Genomic DNA, 20,630 nt, shown 5'->3' on the forward strand with positions numbered 1-20,630 from the left:
GGAATTCCTGGTATTCAGGAGGCAGTTGCGGACTCTCACAAACAGTTGCAGCTAGTTTGGTGGAGAGCTGAGGGTAGCAGGTAGAAGCGCATTCTGGAAACCGGATTGTCTTTGCTCGCCAATCAATTTGAGGATTGTGTTTCTCCAACCAAGGAACTCCCAAGATGACTTGAAACTGAGGGGCCTTGATCACATCAAACACGATCTTCTCTTGATGCCCATCTTGGCTTACTAACATTGATAGTGGCGCAATCGGGAATTACTTGGACTGTGAGCTGGCCGCCAGGATGAATCTATCTCTTTGTCCAAAGACGGTGAAAGACGTCATTACCACCGTGGATGGGACGGAAATAGCTTCCGGACCCGTAACTCACACCACCATGGTAATTCCCGATTGCGCCACTATCAATGTATGCTTTAATGGCATGCATACGATTAGGTTGTTCAGGACTCACGAGGACCATGGGCATGATGAAATGCGAGGTCAAAGAACTGGTTTTAACGCTCGGCAAGCGGACCTCTACACTTGCCGGGCGAGGTCGTTTCCCGGCTCAGAATTCTCGGTACCTTTATCAGACGCCCCTACTATCTTCTTCTTGGGCTTCACTGGACAATCTCGAAGAAAGTGCCCTGAGTTTCCGCAATAGAGGCATAATTGCAGTTGTCTCCTCCTTTCCCTCTCCTTTTGGGTTAAAGGTCCTTTTACACCCCCTATTTGCATGGGTTCCACGGAATCAGTTCCTTTCGTAGAACTTTGCGGCCTTGAAAAAAGTCGGGTTTCAAATCTGGATCGATCGGCTTTCCGATTCTGTAGTCGATGATCCAATTGCACTACCAGATCGATATATTCGGAACAGTCTTGTGGAGGAGTTACCACTTGAGCCAGAACGTCTTTTAATTCCCCACGCAGACCTCTGTAAAACAGTGTGATCCTCTTATCCTCCGGCCATCCGGTTTCCACCACTAGTCTGTTAAATGATGCAATATAAGTCAGAAGATCTTGATTGCCCTGTCGTAGTGAAAGAAGTTCATTGTCCAAGGCCTGTCCCTGATAGTGCCTTGCGAACAGTTTCTCCATACTGGCTTGGAAGTCCTGGAAGTTATGGAGAATGGGGTCATCTTGAGACACTAAAGGAACAGACCAATCTGCGGCACTGCCACTGAGATAAGAGAGCACGAAGGCCACTTTAGCCTGGTCCGTTGGAAAAGCGGCGGGTCTGCACAAAAAGTGCAAGCGACATTGATTGAAGAACACAGCAAACTTTTTTGAATCACCTGAAAAGCGTTCGGGCGGAGCCAAAGGTATATTTCCTGGTAGATTGATTTGTACCGGATTCGAGGAAGCTGGAGGAGCGTGGTCCCCACTTGGGGTTGATAGAGGAGTTTGCCCAGCTTGGGCTTGCAGCAATTGTCTAGCCAAATCGTCTGTTCGCTCTTTGTAGACCACTAACTCCCTCCTTAGGGCATTTGTTTCCTGACGTGCAGCGTGTACTTCCGCCCTCAACTCCCCGAGTAATTGGGCCAACTGGTCTGTGTCTGAGGTTTCCATTGCACCTGGGCGGGAATTTTGTGGTATGGCTTTGCGTTCTGTAACGCTCACCTGGTTCCCCCGGAGGCGCAGGTCTTGATCTGGCGAGGATACTGTCTTCAGTGTTAGGCGCAGGGTTCGTTTTGCTCCCGGATTGGGCCCCCTTCCCACCGACAGTTTAAGCTGAAGAGTGAGGTGTCTGCAAAGGTAAACCAAGGTATTAGTGTTTGGAAGGTTCGGAAAGTTCCTAGCCCCTCTCGCCCTTTCTTTCCCCGTGGAACTGGGGTGATATTGCGCTTACCTTATATAGGTAAATGCCGGGCTCTCCATCCTGCGTCTTATGCAGGGGCGCTGGATCCAATTGCTTCACTGGATGCGAGCTCTGCCTCTTGATAGCAGAGGATTTGCTGAGAGCGAAGACGCCGTTAATGCACGAGCGTGCCTTGTAAGTATTAAAGTTCCTTTTGCCTTGTTCTCTTCTCTTTCAAAAGTCTTAAGTCTGTAAAGTCTATGTCTTTCCCTTTTCAGATGCTGTGACGATGAAGATTATCCTTCTAATGGCACGTAAGTAGAAAGACTGCACTAGCGCTGGAGAATGCTCCGTAATGTTTCTTTTGTCTTTGCAGGTGCTGAGGTGCAGCGCGAACAGATTGAAAGCGAGCATAACACAGGTAAGCAGTCTTGTAACTAAGCGTTACTAACCGATGTATCTTGCCTTACAGGTGCCGGAATGCAGCGCGAGCTGAGTTGGAACGGGCGTAACACAGGTAAGCAGAACTTGTAGTCGAATATTACTGACCGATGTTCTCTCTCTTTGCAGATGTCGGATGCCGGAAGAGAAAGGCAGAAAAAGGCGCCTTGGATGCTGCCGTTGGATTAGGTAAGTAGATTCACTGCCTTTACTTTAGCCTAACCTGTGCCTTTGTTTTGCAGGAGCTGCAGAAGACTGAAGAAGACTGAAGATTGGATTCCAGCAGGTTATTTCGTGTTCACAGGATCTGGAGCTGGAGGTTTCCTGGAGCTGACACGGTGAGCGTCCTGCTGCAGATGCAGAATAACGCGAAGCACGTGAAACCAATCGGGTGTGGTTTAAATAGCCTTCTGTAGTGCTTAGGCGTCTCCTTCCATGGCCCCACCCAGGTAAGAAAAGAGTTCCAGATTTCTAAAAGAGTTCCTGTGTTCTGCTTCCAGGGAGTGGCTCCTGCTCCACCCAGACAGAAAAAGTAGTTCCAGGCAGAGAAGGATCAGGAGACCAGTTAGCTGGTAAGTAAGCAGCATGGTCTGCTACAGGTAGGTCCACCAAGCACTCTTATCCAATATGAGCCCGGCGCTTCCTGTGCCGGGACCAGTCACCATCATGAGCCTGGCGCCACTGGCGCCAGGACAAGGTCCAGAGGGTCCCTATAGGGACTGGCTGGTTCCTGGGATCAGAGTCATGGGCCTGCTTCCAAGGTCGTGGGGCAAGTCCTGACCCCTTGGAAGCAGGGATCATGACAAGCACTAGGTAGCTAAATGTTACACGTATAGAGCTTTAATAGTAGTGTTGATTGCTTTTCTTAGAATTGATTGCAGATTTCTTAATGTGATTTTATGTAAATGTATTTTTTGCCCATTAGTGTTTGTATTGATGAATTGTCCGAGTGATAATATTTAGGTGGAGGACGTTTGTGCTGAACTTGGTGTTATCAGTTTATTATTTAATTAATCACTTGTTGTTCCTTTTTTCCCCTTTTTTGCTTTGTGTCAATATTTGGTGCATAGTTTACATTGGCAATGTATGTTAGACAACATTTTTCTACAAAATTTTTAAAAAAAGGTTTACATTGCAGCCCTATTTAGGCTGTATATGTTTTTTAAAGCATAGAATGTAATATGGTACAATTAAAATAAACATATATATATATTGTCGATTTTCTATGGTCCAGAACTGTGTTTTGGTTTGAACTGCTAAGATGGACACCCTCCAGGGGCCATTGTAAGTATTTATCTCACTAGAAAGGGGCGAAAGTGAGGTGCAGGATCTCTTTTGTAAAAGAAAATTCAGTGCGTGTGTGGCACAGTCCTGGCCTTAATCAAACAAAAAAAAACAGTCCTCTTCCAGTTATTAGGTATCTATTCTTGTAGACAGTGAATGTGAGAAGCCGAATCATATCTTGTCAAGGTGCAAAGAAAGAACACCATGCTTGCCAAGTTCATTCATTTCAGACAATTAAATGCTGTAAAGTGGGCCGAATCGTGGTCTCATGTCACGGAACCCAAGGATGGAAATAGGGTTTCCAGAAGCATGCTCACACTCCCTTATGTTCTCAGAGGCAAGGATACTTTGCAAGGCCAAGTTCAAAGGTAATCTTCATGGCAGAAGGAATGGATGATGAAAGATGATGGGCTAATTGTGTGGGGAGATACAATCAAGTCCACCTCCTGGCACCTGGGGTAGATCATTATGTGCTGCTAGTGAGCCAAATGTTCCAGAAGGGCCCTAGCTTTCCAAACAATTGTAGAAGGCAATATAATGAAGGGCCTTATAGTCTGAAAGCCAATGATGTATCGTGTACCTATTAACTGTGAAGAAGACTTGCACTAGGGGTGGGCATACGTTGTCCACCTGTCTGTAGAGACCCAATCACAACCCAATCCCCTACAGAAGGTATACTTAGATGTTACCCTTAAGCCAACCACAACCCCTTGTAGGTTTTCCCTATTTGCCATGTAGTATGATGTCACGTATGACAAGTGTTCATTATAAAAGCGTGTTTTTTACCAAATATGTCGAGCTGAGCAGAGAAAGATAATGCTGTGCAGTGTATGTTGATGTCCGTTGTAACTCCCTGTTTTAGACAATTGATATTAAAACAGTAAAAAGGGTTTGATTATTTGGTGTAAGAGTTACTCTGCATCCCACCTACTGCACTACATGCCACCTATTAAGGGCCATAAGATCAGATACATTAACTAGTCCAACAGCAGAATTAATTTGGCCTGAACTATTATCAGGATCTTTACAACAAACAAGATGTTCTTTTCTGAGGATAACCTAAGAATACAATTATAGGACGGGGTAAACTATGAGGTGATGGCATTCCTAATCTAACAGAAGTCCTAGGGCCTCATTACGAGTATGGTGGCAGCCATGGAGCTATTATCTCCATGGCTGCCCATGGAGCTATTAGCTCCATGGCTGCCTCCATACCCGGCTCCATTACCGGGTTACTGCAATGAGGACTTACCGGGTCACTCCGACATAGGAGGACCCGGTAATTCCTCCTTGCAGGAACCATTTCCCATTCCCATTTGAGCCACCACAGGGCTCAATGGGAATGGGGAAGGAGGTAATAATGGGCACATTATGAATGGCCCGTTATTACCTCCCTCTTCCCCTCGCGTGACCCGGAAAAGACATCTGGTTTTACCAGACGTCTGATTCGGGTCCCGCAAAGGGAACCTCGTAATGGGCACTTCTGTAATGAAGGGGGCCGGTCCCGTACCGGCCCCCTTCATTACGGGAGCACCACCCTTATGATGCGGCCCCTAGTCTCTGTCATGATCCCTAGTCTATTGACATGCCACTTGCTCCAGTGCACAGGAAGGGATTGGGATGTCTGTCTCTTTGGTGTTGGGGTCTTTCTACAATATAAAAGGAATTCCTCTGTGGGATTGGCCACTTTCAACAGTGTCAGGATCGTGCACATCATATAGTGGTGAATGTATTCCTATTCAGGGGATTACAGTGACCCAAGAATCTCCATGGCACAACACAATATTGGGTATATGGTACACAGCCCACTTCATGACTCGTTCAGTCAGATGGATATAGTTCACTGCTCATTTCGTGCCTTCACAGTCCCAAGGTCGTAGTGCCCAGCTCCCTTCTTGAATTCACCTGCCAGCAGGCACTTCTCCCCCTACTTTAGAGCACAGGTCTGACTAAGACATTATCCCCATTTACCCATGGGTCATCCTCTTGGGCTGAGGATGTACCACTTTTGCATACCCCTTATAGCAAGATTTTCTTCCCCCATTGCTTAGGGTTCCAATATATCATATATATTATCATTCTCTGGCAGTGGGTCACCCTCCTGGGCCAGTAGCTCTATGTTTTGCAAAATCCTGCCAATAAGTATTTGTTCACCTTTGCTTGGAGTAGTTGTCAGGCTGCCTATTTTTAATCCATTGACCAAGGGGCCAAATTCTTCTCTACTTGCCCAGCCATGGGTCGTTCCCAAAGGTCTGGTTATTTCTCTAGGCAATTCCTTGGGTTTCAATATTCTACTGTGTCAGGATCTCTCCCTATGCTTGGGTCTACCCCAGTTCTGTCACTGGTCTTTCAGGGCCTGATATACATCCTTTTCTGTGGTCTCTCACTCTTCAAGGGATGGGGTCTGAGCTCTTCTCACTATAAAGGAATTATGGGCAAATTACTCTTCTGAGTCTTGACAGCAACCCTAGTCTTTCAGCTGCTTCTCATCTCACAGTTCTGAAACGAGCATCTACCTGCTACCTGTTTCTCCTCTGCCAGACTAAGGAAAAAGAGCTCCCTTCATACTGCCTGGGCAAGGTGCCTAGTCTCTGATTTGCTGGAATGGTTAGGTGGTTCTCTGCAGTGATATAGTTGACAGTGAGGCTTTTTAGATAATAGCTTAGAGGGAATGTAAAATATATTTTGGCCAATATAGGAACACCTTCGTTAGATGGACACCTTGATTTTTTACTCCCTCAGATGCACTCCGACCACACAATTCTGGCCAAGAAACAGGTAGTTTGCACAAAACCCACAATTCAATCTGTATCTTACACATCCACTGCTTGTCAGTCAGTATATTAAAAACCTTAACTTCACTTTAAAACATTTCCAAATTACACATTACATTTGTAAATAATGCAACAACCTTGCTTACCCCAATAGCACATATGCATGCTAGAATCAGAGAACTGTGTGCAAATCTTGTATTTCTGAGAAAGAGCTGGTGCTGCAGGCTACCAACACGTGTGCAGTTTAAAATAAGCTTACATTAGCTTACATTTGAATTCTACAGGTTTTGGATTAGAGAACTAATGTTTTCAATTTAGAAGGCACAGACAGTTTTGACTCACCCACCTAAACAGAGAAAAATAGTTTTCAGATTTTATTGAACCAATATACTGGCAGAATCAAGCTGTTTTAAATTCCAATCTAATGCCATTATTATGTGTGATGAGGTGCCTACTCTCTTCTCTTCTCCCCAGAGGGGAACCCCTTTTCATGAGGTTAGGGAGGTGTGGCCACTACCCACGCTGGAGGAGCGCTGTCCCTGGAAGCCCTGGCGACACACCTACACCCAAAACAAGGTAACAGATGGCACAGGAGACTCGGAGGGGACGCGACAGTGCAAGTAAAGCAGGCTATGGCCAAATACTCTCAACCCCTTGGTAACCACAGTGCCCAGGGTACCCCGAAAGTCCCAATATGTAGCACAGCTCCTCTTCCTCATCCCAGTGGCTGTACCAATAAGCCCACTCACCACCAAGTAAGGGTTGAGGACTGGACCATCAAGAACACTGCAACCGGGGAATTCTTACTCATCCCAGTGCCTGTACCAATAAACCATGACCCCCACGGAAGGGTTGAGGACCCCTACCATCAAGAATACTGCATCTGAGGAATTATTCCCCATCCCAGCTGCCATACCAATAAGCCCGCTGACCACCAGGGAAGGGTTGAATACCCCAACTAAGTGCAGATAAGCAACAGAGGAGACCATCCTCATAATAGGGAAAGTCATAAGTCCACTGCTCAATGGAAAGGGGTTGAGGACCCCAATGTTAAGGGAACTGAAGTGTAGAATGTGTGCATCCGAGGAACCCTTCCTCACATAATTTACAAACCCAAAACCACGGACCAACAGAGAAGGGTCAAGGACCCCAACAATAAAGAACTGAGTCAAGGAAACAATCTTCCTCAATTTTGGTGGGGAGCTGAAGCCCACTGAATGCAATAGAAAGGTCTGGGACCCCGACGAAGGAAGTGTGAAAAGGCTCTGGAACCCAGACAAAGAGAATACCAATAAGAAAGATTGGAAGCTTGCTTGCACATGGAAAGAACGGCAAACACTATTGAATGACTGTGTAACATACCAGGTGAGTCAGAGGGCATCATAGAGAGAAAGCTATTCCCCCTGGCCCTGTGAAAGGATGTGGAAGTCCATATCCAATCCAGGAGAAGTGTGTCGTTCTCCTGGATCAGGATCTATTTACTTTGGGGGTAATTCATGGATTATTTGCGCAGAAGAAAATGGGATTTGTGTGCCATTCTGCCCGCAAATCCCTGTTTAACAAATGGGGATTTGAGGGCAGAATGGCGCACAAATCCTGTTTTTTTCAGCACAAATAATTCATGAATTATTCCCTTTGTGTGAACCTTTGTGGGATAAGATATTGACATCAGGGGAAGGAAGTCATTCCCCCTGGTGGGAGAACATTTGTGTTATTAGGTATCCTTAGTTGTAAGGGCTAGAAATAAGTTTTTACATAGAACAGTGACTATTTTTTTTGACAGACATTCTCACAGTTCCTTTAGTTTTGGATGAGGCAGGAAAACCCCTCATAGTGATAGGGCCAGATGGGGTTTTCTTTACCGTCTCAATAAATATTTGTGACAAATTCCACCCTGTGTCTGCCTCTCTCTCCTGCACCCTTACATATTTCACAGTAAATCATTAGCCAAGCTCTTTTTTTGGCATCCCTCATAGTTAGACACTTCTATTTAATATACATCATCAGTTTTCATTGGATTATTGGTATACTTGTGATAATAAATAGTGGTGGCCAATGTGCTCTCAATTCTCCTTGGTGCAAAATCAGTTTTCCCTCATAAATCAGTGCAGAAATATGATACATTGACAAAATATAGGTTTCTATATTCTCCCACCCAAGACACATGCTTAGATATGTGACACAACTGTTTGACATATTGCTTCAGAATGTTATGAAATATTAATGACTTGATTAATAATTAAAAATCATAGACGATGCACATTTTGTATCAGATTGAAGAGGATGAACTGAGATTTTCAACACACTTTTTTATTTTTTTCAAAGTCATGTCATTCAAGGATTATGAATTATATTTGGTTTTGCATACATAGTGGGGGTCATTACGAGTTTGGAGGTAGCCATGGTGTTATTAGCGCCATGGCTGCCTCCAAACTCGTGTCTGGGTTCCTTGAATGGGGATTTACCGGGTCATTCCAACCTTGGAGGACCCGGTAAGCCCCCATTCAAAGTACCCATCCCCATTCCCATTCGAGCCCCCATAGGGCTCAATGGGAATGGGGAGGGAGCTAATAACGGGCCCGTTAATAACGGGCCCGTAATTAGCTCCCTGGTCCCTTAGCGGCTCCCGCTAAGGGCAGCTGGTAAAACCAGCCATCCTTAGCGGGAATCGCTAAGGGACCTCATAATGCGGCGCCGTTAACCCCTTACCGACGCACTCATAATGACCCCCGGTCAATGGTAGAACACATGCTGTTAAGACTATTAAATTGGGCCTGCCCAAACTTGCCATGTAATTCACCCTATAGTCTTGTGATCATCACATGAATTCTGGTAAACAGATCCACATTATATGTGTGCTCCTCCTTTGTTCTCTTTTTCCTGCAGCATCCTGATCTACAGTCTACTTCATTGCAACCGGGCCACAAGGGCCCTACATCATGTCCGCCTTGCTCAGCGGGCACAACAGCTGATCTCACCTCGCCTGCGGATAGGCTGGGCTCTGGTTAATTGATCAGGCGGCCACCGAAGCGGGCAGGTGAACACCGGCCCCCTATAGGGCCGTACTACTTAAGGTGATGCTGAATATGTTTTTATTCCTTTGTGCTCTTTTCTTGTGCCATCCTCATCTACAGTCTACTTCAGCAAGCAGCAACATCCTGGCTGCCTTCATTCCAACCGGGCTGAGAGGGCCCTACATCATGGCCGCCTCGCTCAGCTGGCAAAACAGCTGATCTCACCGGGACTGCTGATAGGCTGGGCTCTGGTTCATTGATCAAACAACCACCGGAGCCGGTTGCAATGCCGGCCCCCTTGAAGGGTCTCTTCAAAGGGCCAGGATCTCACCCTCTCTGGCCCTGGCGCACCGGAGTCTTCACGTTTATATTGATTTGCCTGGTAAGCCACTCATGCATCTGCCATCAAAAGCCTCACTGGTCACACTCATGGCGCCTCCTGTACCCTTTCACTGCACTCTCGATGCAGGCCTCACTCTCCTGGCACTACTCAGGTGACCTGCCTTCATCACTGGCTACTGCTGCCTTTAACTTTATCACTGTCCCTGGATCTATGGCCAATCCTTTCTTAGACTCCACTTGCACATGGAGCTACTGTGTCCTGAACTAATCTAATCCTGACTGCCCCTCTGAATACCGATCCTTGGTCTCCTTACCTCATTGCATTCCTGATGTTTTCAGTTCTAACCTAACCACAACATATTTCTGCTTCATTTTGCATTCTGACCTGTTCTTAAAAATGTGGCTCCAGAACTACCTAGTCGATAATCGCATCTAGCTGCAGTGATCTCTGCTTCTGACCCCACCTTAACTGTTGCCTCTGTTTCACTGCTATAAGCACCATCTACTGCCTCTGATCTCAGCTTACACCCTACATTCGATTTTAGGTGTGCTTTACATCTGTGCACCATCAATTTTGTACTGCATTTGTGGGTTTTCTGGCAATCTCGAATTTAGGTGTGCTTTACACCTGTGCACCCTCCATTATGCACTGCATTTACATCTGTGCTGCTAGGCTGTCTGATGAGTTTGCCCATGCATAGTGCAGCTTCTCAAACTGTCCTCTTTTGTCCTCCACGGCACTCTACATCTCCCCCATCTATTCTAACTATTACTTTATCACCGAATCCTCTTTTCTCAAGTAGTTGTCAGGTGTATTGACCCACGTTTGAGTCATTAAGCTGCAACATTTGGTGCTGTGGGCTTAGAAAATCCAAGATGGCCAAAAAGCCCACATGTGCGCCAGAATCCAGGAGAACCGCGCAGTTTGTGCGCACACCAAAATGGTCGCCTAACCTTCCACCCACCAGTGCGAGCGTGATGGGCCAGGGGTGCCATGAGTGGAATGTGTGCCCAAGGAAAAACAGCAGTGCTCGTTAGCTTAAAAAGCCCTTTGAAATCACCTTGGTTTCTCTGAATGCAAGCTCAAAATGCAAGCTTTCAAACATTGCAGGATATTCAAGAATCTCACTGAACACCAGCAGACATTTGGCAGAATGAAGTTTTGTGTGCATACAAAATCTGGAAAGAAAAAGAGCCCAAAACAATGTTCATAACAAAACTGGCTGAGCTGTGGAGGTCAGCAGCTTAAGTTAAACTGAACTGAAAACCACTAAAATCGAAATGTTTAAATTAAATGAGGGACCTACTTTTGAGTGTCACATAGTTTGTAACTGTTGAAATGTCACAGTTTTGAACTTAGAATCAGCACTCTAGCTGCATGTGTAAAAATTGTCAGTTTGATTTGAATGTAGAAAACTGGGAACAAAAAGTGACATTTAGCTGAAACCTGGCTTAATGAAACTGGATTCTGCCTGACAACTACCCCTGACAGGAGTTGAAACTGGATCAACAGCTGTGTTCCCAGGCCTGGCTGCATTCTGCTGCCCCCACAAAAAGGAGGTAACACCTCTCTGATTGAATTACCTGGGGACTGCAGGAAACTGAACAATGGACTCCGGCAAATGTTATATTGGGGTGGCCGTAAAGTGCTTCCTCTTGGGAGAAGTGGGAGGAGAAGTGCCTGTGAGAGCCAGCTGAGCTTGGGGGAAGTGGATAAACCAGTTCTTCCACCATGTGATGTGGGAAGCCACACCCCTTTTTCACCAGGGCATAAGTTAAAAAGATAGACAACTCACAGTGCGGACTGGTCAAAATTATATAAGTAATATCATTATTCTTGTGATATTTCTGTGCACGTTTTAAGAGGCGTTAGGACCCTGTGGTGTATTCTGGGGGGTTGCTAGCGGAAAATAGGGTCTCACTCCAAATGTCTGCATGTTAAAAATCTGACACTTCATCAATTAATGTCCATACTCCTTGCGCACATGTGTTTAATTTTTGGTAATTATCCGATATTGGTAAACCAGTCAAAATGCGCATTACAGGACAGGAGACCAGGTCCCCCCAGGAAGATCAGAGGCGGACAAGCATGAACCATAAGGAATACATAATGTGTACATGTAATTTCAACAAATTGTGTATCTGGGAAATATGTATTTGAATCAAATATAGATTTGTGGGCAAATTGACTAGGGGAGGATCCTCTGACCCATAAACAGACCTCATCATGATGACAATCCATTTCCTTCCCCCAATCATGGGAGAGGGGAGAATTGGGCCAATGACAAGTAGAGAGGGGCAGGCTTAGCTAGGCCCAGGCACACACCCATTTTCAAAACACATAAAAAGGGCCACTGAAACCCAGGTAGAACATTCAATTCCATTTTCTGCTGGATGCTCTGCCGGGAGACTCCAGACTTCACATCCATCAATCTTCAGAGACCAGAAATTTACTTCAGAACTTAAAGCAAGGGCCTCAACCCACAAACTGAGAACTCTTCTCAGCAGGCCTCAGCATCCTTAAAATCATTTGCAAACTATTCCACAGCTGGGCGAGCTGTCTGAATTCTTTTGCCAAGAACTTTTGCCAGTACCCAGAAAGCAGTGTTACATCCAGAATCCACTTGATCCGGACCGGAAAGCAGAGCAGTATCCAGAACCAGAGGCCGCTGTATCCAGAGAGGCTAGGCCGGCAGAGCAGACCAGACCCAGACCGCTGTGAGCAGAACCGGTGCCTGATTGACCCGCTGAGCAGACAGAACCGCCGTCGGACGTGTTGACCAGATCCGTGATGAGGCCTAGTTCAAATTTATATTGTGAGTACCTAGCAGAACTGTGCAGAACCAATCTCTTAGTTAAAATAATCTAATTCAAGCTATTTTAACCTAAGTAGAACTGCCTCCTAGAAATCGTGTCATCTGTCATTTTTAAAGCTGCACAACTGTCACCTGTCAATTTTGCAGCTGCAAGCTGTCACCTGTCATTTTGAGTTCTACTTTAAATCCGAAAATCTACCTTTATTAAATCGTCCGTATCTCTGGAACCGTTTGGGCTAGGAACAAAATTTAACTTTCATTTTAAAGCTCAACTTCTCCACTTGTCATAATAGCAGCTCCATTCTTTCCTTTGTTAAAATCCGTTTGCAACCTGGTAATAACTCATAGAGCATTGCTAAAGTGAGCCTGAACTAATACCAACAAGCATCTCTCACTCACCCTGAATCTCTAGAGGGAATTAAAATCAGTTAGCACATTTTCCCACCCATTGCCATCACATTAAAAAGCATTTTGGGCCTGTGTTTCAAACTTCTACCTGTTTCCTCTAAGCTTGCTGGGGGGGAACTGAGTTCCGTATTGTATTTGATTGTATTCCTGAAGACTGTGTGTGTTACTTCGATCTCCTTGCATTGCATATAGGGGGGCGAATTGCCACCAGGGGAAAAGTTAACATATTATCTCTTGTGAAACCATATCAGTTTATTTTCTGTACTGCATTTATTCCACCTTGCATTTCCTTGAAACCATAAAGCATTTCAGCTACCTCACCCTCTATACTACTCCTAAGTAATCAAGTGTACCACTGTAACATTACCCATTGTGGATCCACATCATATGTCTCAGTGTACTATCAGATATTAATTTATTATAAAAGTGTGATATATATATATTGTTTAATTTTTCAAATAAACCTTTTAATTTGCAAAACAAACCTACTTCTTGGCTCAGTGGGGTCAGGGGGATTCTAAAAGAGGGGTGTTATATAAGGGTTGTCATCCAGAGTACATGAACTGGACCTAAAAATATATCAATAAGGGTTTCCCTCAGCATCCCAGACTAGGCATTGACTTAGCTGTAGTGTTGAAGGGAAGCCGCTTAACAAAGTTGGGGCTCGTAGCCGGAGATTCTGGGTTAGATCTATCACTTGTGCAGATTAATACAGTGTGCTAACTGACAGGAGACATACATCCGGTCGGATCACCACGCTGTGTTACGCTGTAAAGCACTCCTCAAAGGAACGCTCTAAGGAAACGGTCTGTTTTGCAAAAATAAAATACAAACTTCTGTAAGTCAGGAAGGAACTCAAATTCCAGAATGACGACACTGGTAGACATCAAAATAGCCAGAGAGCACTTCTTACATAAGCGATTTGTGAGTGGTGAGTGGACTCATCAGGACCAAACGGTCTGGTTGCAGGCAATCGCGCAACAGGTCACTGAAACAGGGTCAGATACATGGAGAGATCAGGGTCCCCTACATGTGGCCCTGAGTGAACTATATATGGCCCCTAAAGCCAAAGATGAACGTAATAAGATTGCCAGGATAGCGGCATATTTGTACCTATATATGGGAGCCATGCAGGACAAATGTGCTGAAGGCCAAGATCTGGCAAATAGGCAACGGATGGCGTTAGAGAAGGCCCAATCTGATCTGGACTCTTCTGAGCAGAGGCTGCTCAGGAGCCAGGAGTCAGAAAAGGACAGCAGACAGTACATCACTAAAATAAAGGAGGATATGGATGTGCTGCAACAGGAAAAGGCGGACCAAGATACCAGATTTCTGGCCTTGCAGAAGGAGTACCAAGAAGGTTTGGACTCCCTACTGCAGAGCCAGAAAAAGCTGGTTAGACTTCAATAGGGCATGTGCTGAGCAGGTAGTCACCCTGCAAAGCCACCTAGATAGGGAGAAGGCAGAGAGCAATAAACTGATTTTGAAAGACCTGGATACCCAGGCAGAGTTTGACCAGGAGCGCCAGAAAGCTGGTGCCTTCCAAAAGCAAAGGGACGACCTGGCGGCACAGATGCAGGCTCTTAGTCAGGAAAGGGATACCTTAGGCCAGGAAGTCTGCCACTTAAAAAGGAAAATGGAAGAAAATCACCTGGCCCTCCAGGGACTGGGTGACCTCCAAAAAGAACACCAGAACTTGTCAGAGCACACTAGGAGGGTGGAGGATGCTCTGGCAAGAAAGGAGCAGGCCAATAGGGACCCGGCTCAGGAGCTAACCCTCCTGCAGCAGAGACTGGCCCAGTACTCCAGGACCAATCAGAGGCACAGAGAAAGACTAAGGCTCTCTGCCAGCACAATGATAGGCTCCAGCAACAGGTAGCGATGCAGGAGAGACTGATAGAGTCTAGTAAGGCCTTAACTGAGGAACTGAAAGCGCAGGCTCTAGCATTGCAACAGGGAGCAGGGGCGGATAGGGATGAGGTTCGCTGGGAAAGAGAAACTCCTGAGCATAACCTCAGGAGCCCTAGTACCAGAGACCTTCATCTCTCCCAGTCCCTGGACTCTGCCACCCCCATGTCCCCTCACGCACATGAGCCCAGGGCCATGGGGATGGCAGATTACTATCCAGCAAGACGTATGGGGCTCATAGGCCAGTACCTCCCAGGAATGGATGGGTGGGCATCCAGGTATGGGCACCCAAGCACAGTGCAATTTAGTGGGGAACCCCAGGAGAGTAGGCCCATTAAGGGCATCCTGAAAACCTCTGCCCAGTTAGGTCAGTGGGGGGGTACCCATCAAATCCTGGCAGCAAGGAGGTATGTGAAGACTCCTCTGAGCATTACAGGACAGGAGACCAGGTCCCCACATTCTGCCAGCCATTCCCAGACTCGCAGAATCCGGGAAAACCTGGAAGATCAGACGGGCACCTCTGGGAGCAGTGCTTCTGAGTCAGAGGATGAATGGACCAGGGTTACCCGAACCAAAAAGGCCAATAAGGCAAAAAGGGCCTTGCTTAAGGACCCATTGAAACAAATAAAGGCAATAAGGAGTGTCATCACTCCTTATCATAAGAACGCCAAGTATTCTGTTTGGGAACACTCGGAGCTCTATGAGCAAATGATGGAGACTTTCCATTTGAAGGACAGCAGTAGCTGCATCCAGTACGTCAAATGGACTTCTCACCAGAATACTCTAGTTTCTTTGCAGGGCTGGAGGATCAAAACCATTCAAGGTGGTCCACATACAGGGCGGCCATCTTGAAACATTTTTCTGTGCACAGAAATCCTCAAGAGGCTCGCAAGGCAGCCTACAATCTGCAATGTGGGGAGGATCAGGCCCCACAAGAGTTTGTGCAAGAATTAAAGCGTGCTTTTGCGCAGACCACCAGAAGGGTGCGCACGGATAGCAGAGAATTTATCAATAAGTTTTTCCATGCCTTACCCAAATACATAATGACCCAGCTCGTGAGAGATTTTCATGAGAAAAGATCTTTAGACTGGGTCATTGAACAGGCTACCCGGATCTATGAGGTGCAGAAGCCCATCGAAAATAAAAATAATGCGCAGAAAACCCCCAAAACCAACAGCACCCCTGCTGCTGCCACGGTGGCAGAGGTAAAGGTCACCCCTGTTTTGGATTTGGAGATGGGGGGCCTAAAAACCTGCCTGCACCAAATAATTCACAGCCCAGAAGGCCCTCGGGCCAGTCACAGACAGGGAGTCGAGGAGGTAGTCCCACAAATGGGGTCCCTCGCTCCCCTAATTATGTAAGTCCTTGCTACAAGGGAAACCGACCCATCCTTGGTTATGTGTGGACTCCTCCAGCCCAAGGGGGGGGGATCCAGCCAAGCACCTTATCCAGGGAACTTCCCTCCTAACATCCCCCAGGAGGGCAGAAATTCACCAAATCCTGGGCAGAACTTTTTTCCCCAGGTATCCGCCCAATTTCCAGCCCCAAAATCATCCATCCTTCTTTCCCCATTTCCCTGAGCCCAGACAACCTAATCCGGGAGAGGGGAGGCCAAGGGTGGAGGGGTACCCAAATCTTCCCAACCCAGGGTATTACCAGAGAAGGGATAGCTACCCTTCCCGGGATCAGCCCAGGGGAGAAAATAGAGCCCCGTATCAGCCTGAGCGGGTTTCACAACTTGAGCGCCAGGTCCAAAATATGGCACGGGATCTGGGTCACATACTGAGGGCTCAACAGAACCCTCAGATGAGCGCATGCCACCGCAGAATGCCCCAAACTCTGGACCTGGTGCTCCAGAACAATGACGGGGGCAGCACCCCGATAACCCACCGGTTCCCAGGCACAAAGGGAAGGGGGGTGTAAAGCCTTGGAGGAAGCGTCCTTCCCAACTTGTAAACAGCCCCTGGAAAACCAGGAACCGGAAACAAAATCTCCTGCCCCTGAAAGCCTGCCTCCCAAGGAGCAGAGGGGGGGTAGGAGAAACAAAGGACCCAAACAGACCCAGTTTGTGGAGGAGGTACAGATCTTCAAATTTGAGGGAGAGGAATCTTCAGAGGATCCTGGGAAAAGGATCTTCTCCTTTAGAGATGGGGTAACTCCTCCCAAAGAAAAATGGGTCGAAAGGGATGCCAATTCAGACTGGGGAGATGTGGAGACTGAGCTACCGCCGCCCATCATCTCATCCCAGAACCGACAATACCAAAATCCCATGGGTCAAACGAATACTGATGACTGCCTCCAAAAAGGGGGGGGCGGCCCAGAACCTGAAACCATTTCCAGTTGCCAACTTTTTCTTTCAGATTCCCCAGACTCTCCACAGAATTCTGCCCAAATCTCTTCTCTCGCCATGTCCAAAACCAGAAAGTTAGCCCACCAGTTGTCCAAAAATGTGCATTATCTCTGCCCCCTTGAGGAGAAGGAGGGAAGATATTATGCCCCGGTACAAGTACAGGGGCAGGGTACAATTTCGGCACTGGTGGACACTGGATCCCAAGCTACCCTTCTGTCCAAAAGGGCCTTTGATGAACTAAATGCAGGAAGGGGGAGAATTAGCGTATTCCTCTCACCTCTCTTCCTAGACAACTGCAGAACTTTGACGGGAAGGAAATTCCTGTCGAGGGAACTGCAGATTTGGACATCAAAATTGGGCGACACAAGGTGAAACACCCGTCATAGTAGTGACTCCAGAGGGCACCCCTTGTTTACTAGGGAATGACCTCCTGAGAAGGTTGTCACCCCTAATAGATTGCGTAAACAGGGTCCTCTGGACCCAGACTAGCCGACCAATAAAATTAAAACAGAGTGTCAACCATGTTAGTTTAAACGGCACCTGCCACATGATTGAACAAAAATCTGACCAAGTAGAATTTCACTTCCAGAACAACCAAATTCCAGACGTGACAGTAATAGCAGTAGGACAACAGACTGGTGATGGGGGGTCCACTCTATTTCTGAAAATCAACCTTCCTTCCAGTTTAAGGTGGTATTCCACACTGGAAGGAAACACCCTGAAATTCTTTACTAATCCACAATCAGAAACTCCCACTCCGATAGTCCAGAAAGATGTGAAATCAGCTCAGAGCCTGGCTGATATTCAGCAAATTGGAGAGCAGTTGTTTATCCCTGTTCAGTTAAATGATGGGAAGGACTCTGTTCTCGCCCGAGTGTGTGTGAACAACGGTAAGAGCTTCATCAGCGAAGCCATGTTTCGCCAACTCACAAAAGATCCAACCATTCACACATTCAAACTGATAGACAAATGGGAAATGGACCTGGAAGCACCCAATTCAAAACATCTCCTGCCAAGCAGGTGTATGCTCAAAGTTTCCATTGGCAACAAGAGCATAGCCCATAATTGTTGGGTTGTGTGAGACGTCACTGCCGCCTTTTACTTAGGCAGTGACATTCTCAATCGCTTTGCCATTAGTTTGGACCTAATAAACTTCAAAGCTTGGACCCGATTAGCGGATAATCCCATGGGCTTTGATGATCCAGAAAAAGCATTTAGGTCAGCTCAATTGCTACCTTATGCGGTTGAAATTCAGATCAAAGAGGAAGTCACCATCCCAGAAAGGACCCGACAATTCTCCCTGGAATTGAAAGTTAAAAGAGGACAAAAATTGAAAAACCCTGATGCTTATATACATCTAAATGCTTCTCTCCAACAGCAAGGGTTGGGGGTAAACCCAACACCATTAGTCAACATAGAACATGACACCATTCCAATAGAGGTGGATAACAGCGACTTAAAGAGTATTACTCTAGCCACAGGCACCATTATCGGAATGGCGGTTGATGACCGACCTTTTTCCATTGATTTAGTGAATGAACAGTTAGGACCGATCCCCAAGGACTGTTTTGACAGTGACAGCGATGACAACACAACATCAGACAGGATTTTCACCCGGCATGGGGGGAACTTCCTGGTGTACACTTCTTGCCCTTATGGTAAGGAAGATGTGACTTGTGACTTCAGGAGGGATGAGATGATTTTCCAGGTCCATGAGGGCTGCCTTTCCCACCTGAAGCCTCCAGTCCAAACCAGCACTCTGACCAGGGACTTCTCCACCCAGCTGGAGGAGGCCGCTGATATAGTCAAACCAGAAGTCTTTCCAGGCTTCAGGCAGATGGTGGAAGAGAGGGTCAACCTAGCTGATGCCTGCGTGACTCTGGAACAGAAGCAAAAGTTGAAACAAGTTTTCTTGGATTTCCAAGATCTCTCTGCGGTAGACTCATATGACTGTGGTCGCACCGACATCCACACCACAACAATTCCCACGGACCCTGGAATGACTCCAGTGTTTGTGAAGCAATATCGTTTGCCTCTCGCATCCATGGAGTCCCTTACTGAAATAATTAAGAACCTTGAGTACCGGGGAATAATACGTCCAGTACACAGCACCTTCAATAATCCGGTGCTGGGAATATTGAAGCCAAACAGCCAGTGGAGACTCTGCGCCGACCCAACGAACGGGTCCATACTTCCCGATGGCCTCTGCCCTACATTGACCAAGGGCTGGCCAAGGGTCACAGGTATTCACAGCAATAGACCTGACCAATGGATACTGGACCGTGCCTGTCAGTAGGGAGGACCAATACAAACTGGCTTTTACCTTTGGGGCCAGCAGTACACATGGACCCGGACTCCCTTCGGATACCTCAACTCCGGCAATGAATTCAACATTTTCTTACATAAGGCCATGCCCGACCTGGGTGCGAGGGGTAACCTGGCTTATGTAGATGATGCCCTCATCAAAAGTTCATCTGTGGAGGAACACATAGCGGAGATCCGTTATGTTCTGATGCAGTTGAGGGCCGCCGGAGCAAAACTTTCCTTTCAGAAAGCACAGTGGTGTAGAACCCGTGTTAATTTCTTGGGGCATGAGATTACTCCTCAGGGTCTCTGTCCCCAAGAAAAGAAACTGGAAGCACTCCGGAAACTGAAGGATCCCACAACTCTGTGGGAACTAAGGAGCCTCCTTGGACTGACTAATTACAGCAGAAAGTTCATTGAGGGCAACGCAGAGATCACTCGACCCCTTATTCATCTCCTGAAGGGGGGGGTCAAGTGGGAATCGGGTCCAGAACAAGCCGAGGCAGTAAGACAACTGAAAAGAAGCCTCTCACAAGCGCCTTTGCCTAGCTTAACCTGTCAGAAACAAGGAGTTCTTCCTGGAGACAGGGTTCTCTAATACGTGCTTGACGGCAGTATTGTACCAAAAGCATGACAAGGTCAATAAAGTAATCTCTTATGCGAGCAACACTTTATCCTCTGTGGAGGAAAAATTCAACGATTGTGAGAAGGCACTCCTGGCAACGGTGTGGGCATTGAAGAATTACCGCCGGTTTATCCAGGGGGAACACATCATAGTGGAGACTCCACACCAGCCTCTGCAATATCTCCAGAGTGACAGAATCCGGGCCGGAAATGTGAGTAATTCCCGAATTACTTCCTGGATTCTGTCAATGCAAGGCTTTCCTGTGGAGGTCAGATATGGCCAAAACAAGAAGAGTCCACTCGCGCAAGGTCTGGCTGACTTGCATGATTGTGCCAGAGAAAACTGTCTCGAGGACGAAAGTCTAAAAATCAAGGACAACATGGAGGCATACCTCAATTCCCCACACAAAGTCTTTGAAGAAGACAAGTGTGAGGGAATGCCCACTGTCTATGTGGATGGATGCTCGTACCATGCTGACAACAACGGGGAAAAAGAACTGGTGGCTGGCGTAGGGAATGCATGGGTGAATGAGTCCCCAGAACCCTCCACTGGATACAAAATTGGTCCCCGAAGTAGTCAGGTGGCA

The sequence above is a fragment of the Ambystoma mexicanum genome, chromosome 7p, assembly GCF_040938575.1.
Source record: "Ambystoma mexicanum isolate Mex_15411 chromosome 7p, UKY_AmexF1_1, whole genome shotgun sequence".
Lineage (NCBI taxonomy): Eukaryota > Metazoa > Chordata > Amphibia > Caudata > Ambystomatidae > Ambystoma > Ambystoma mexicanum.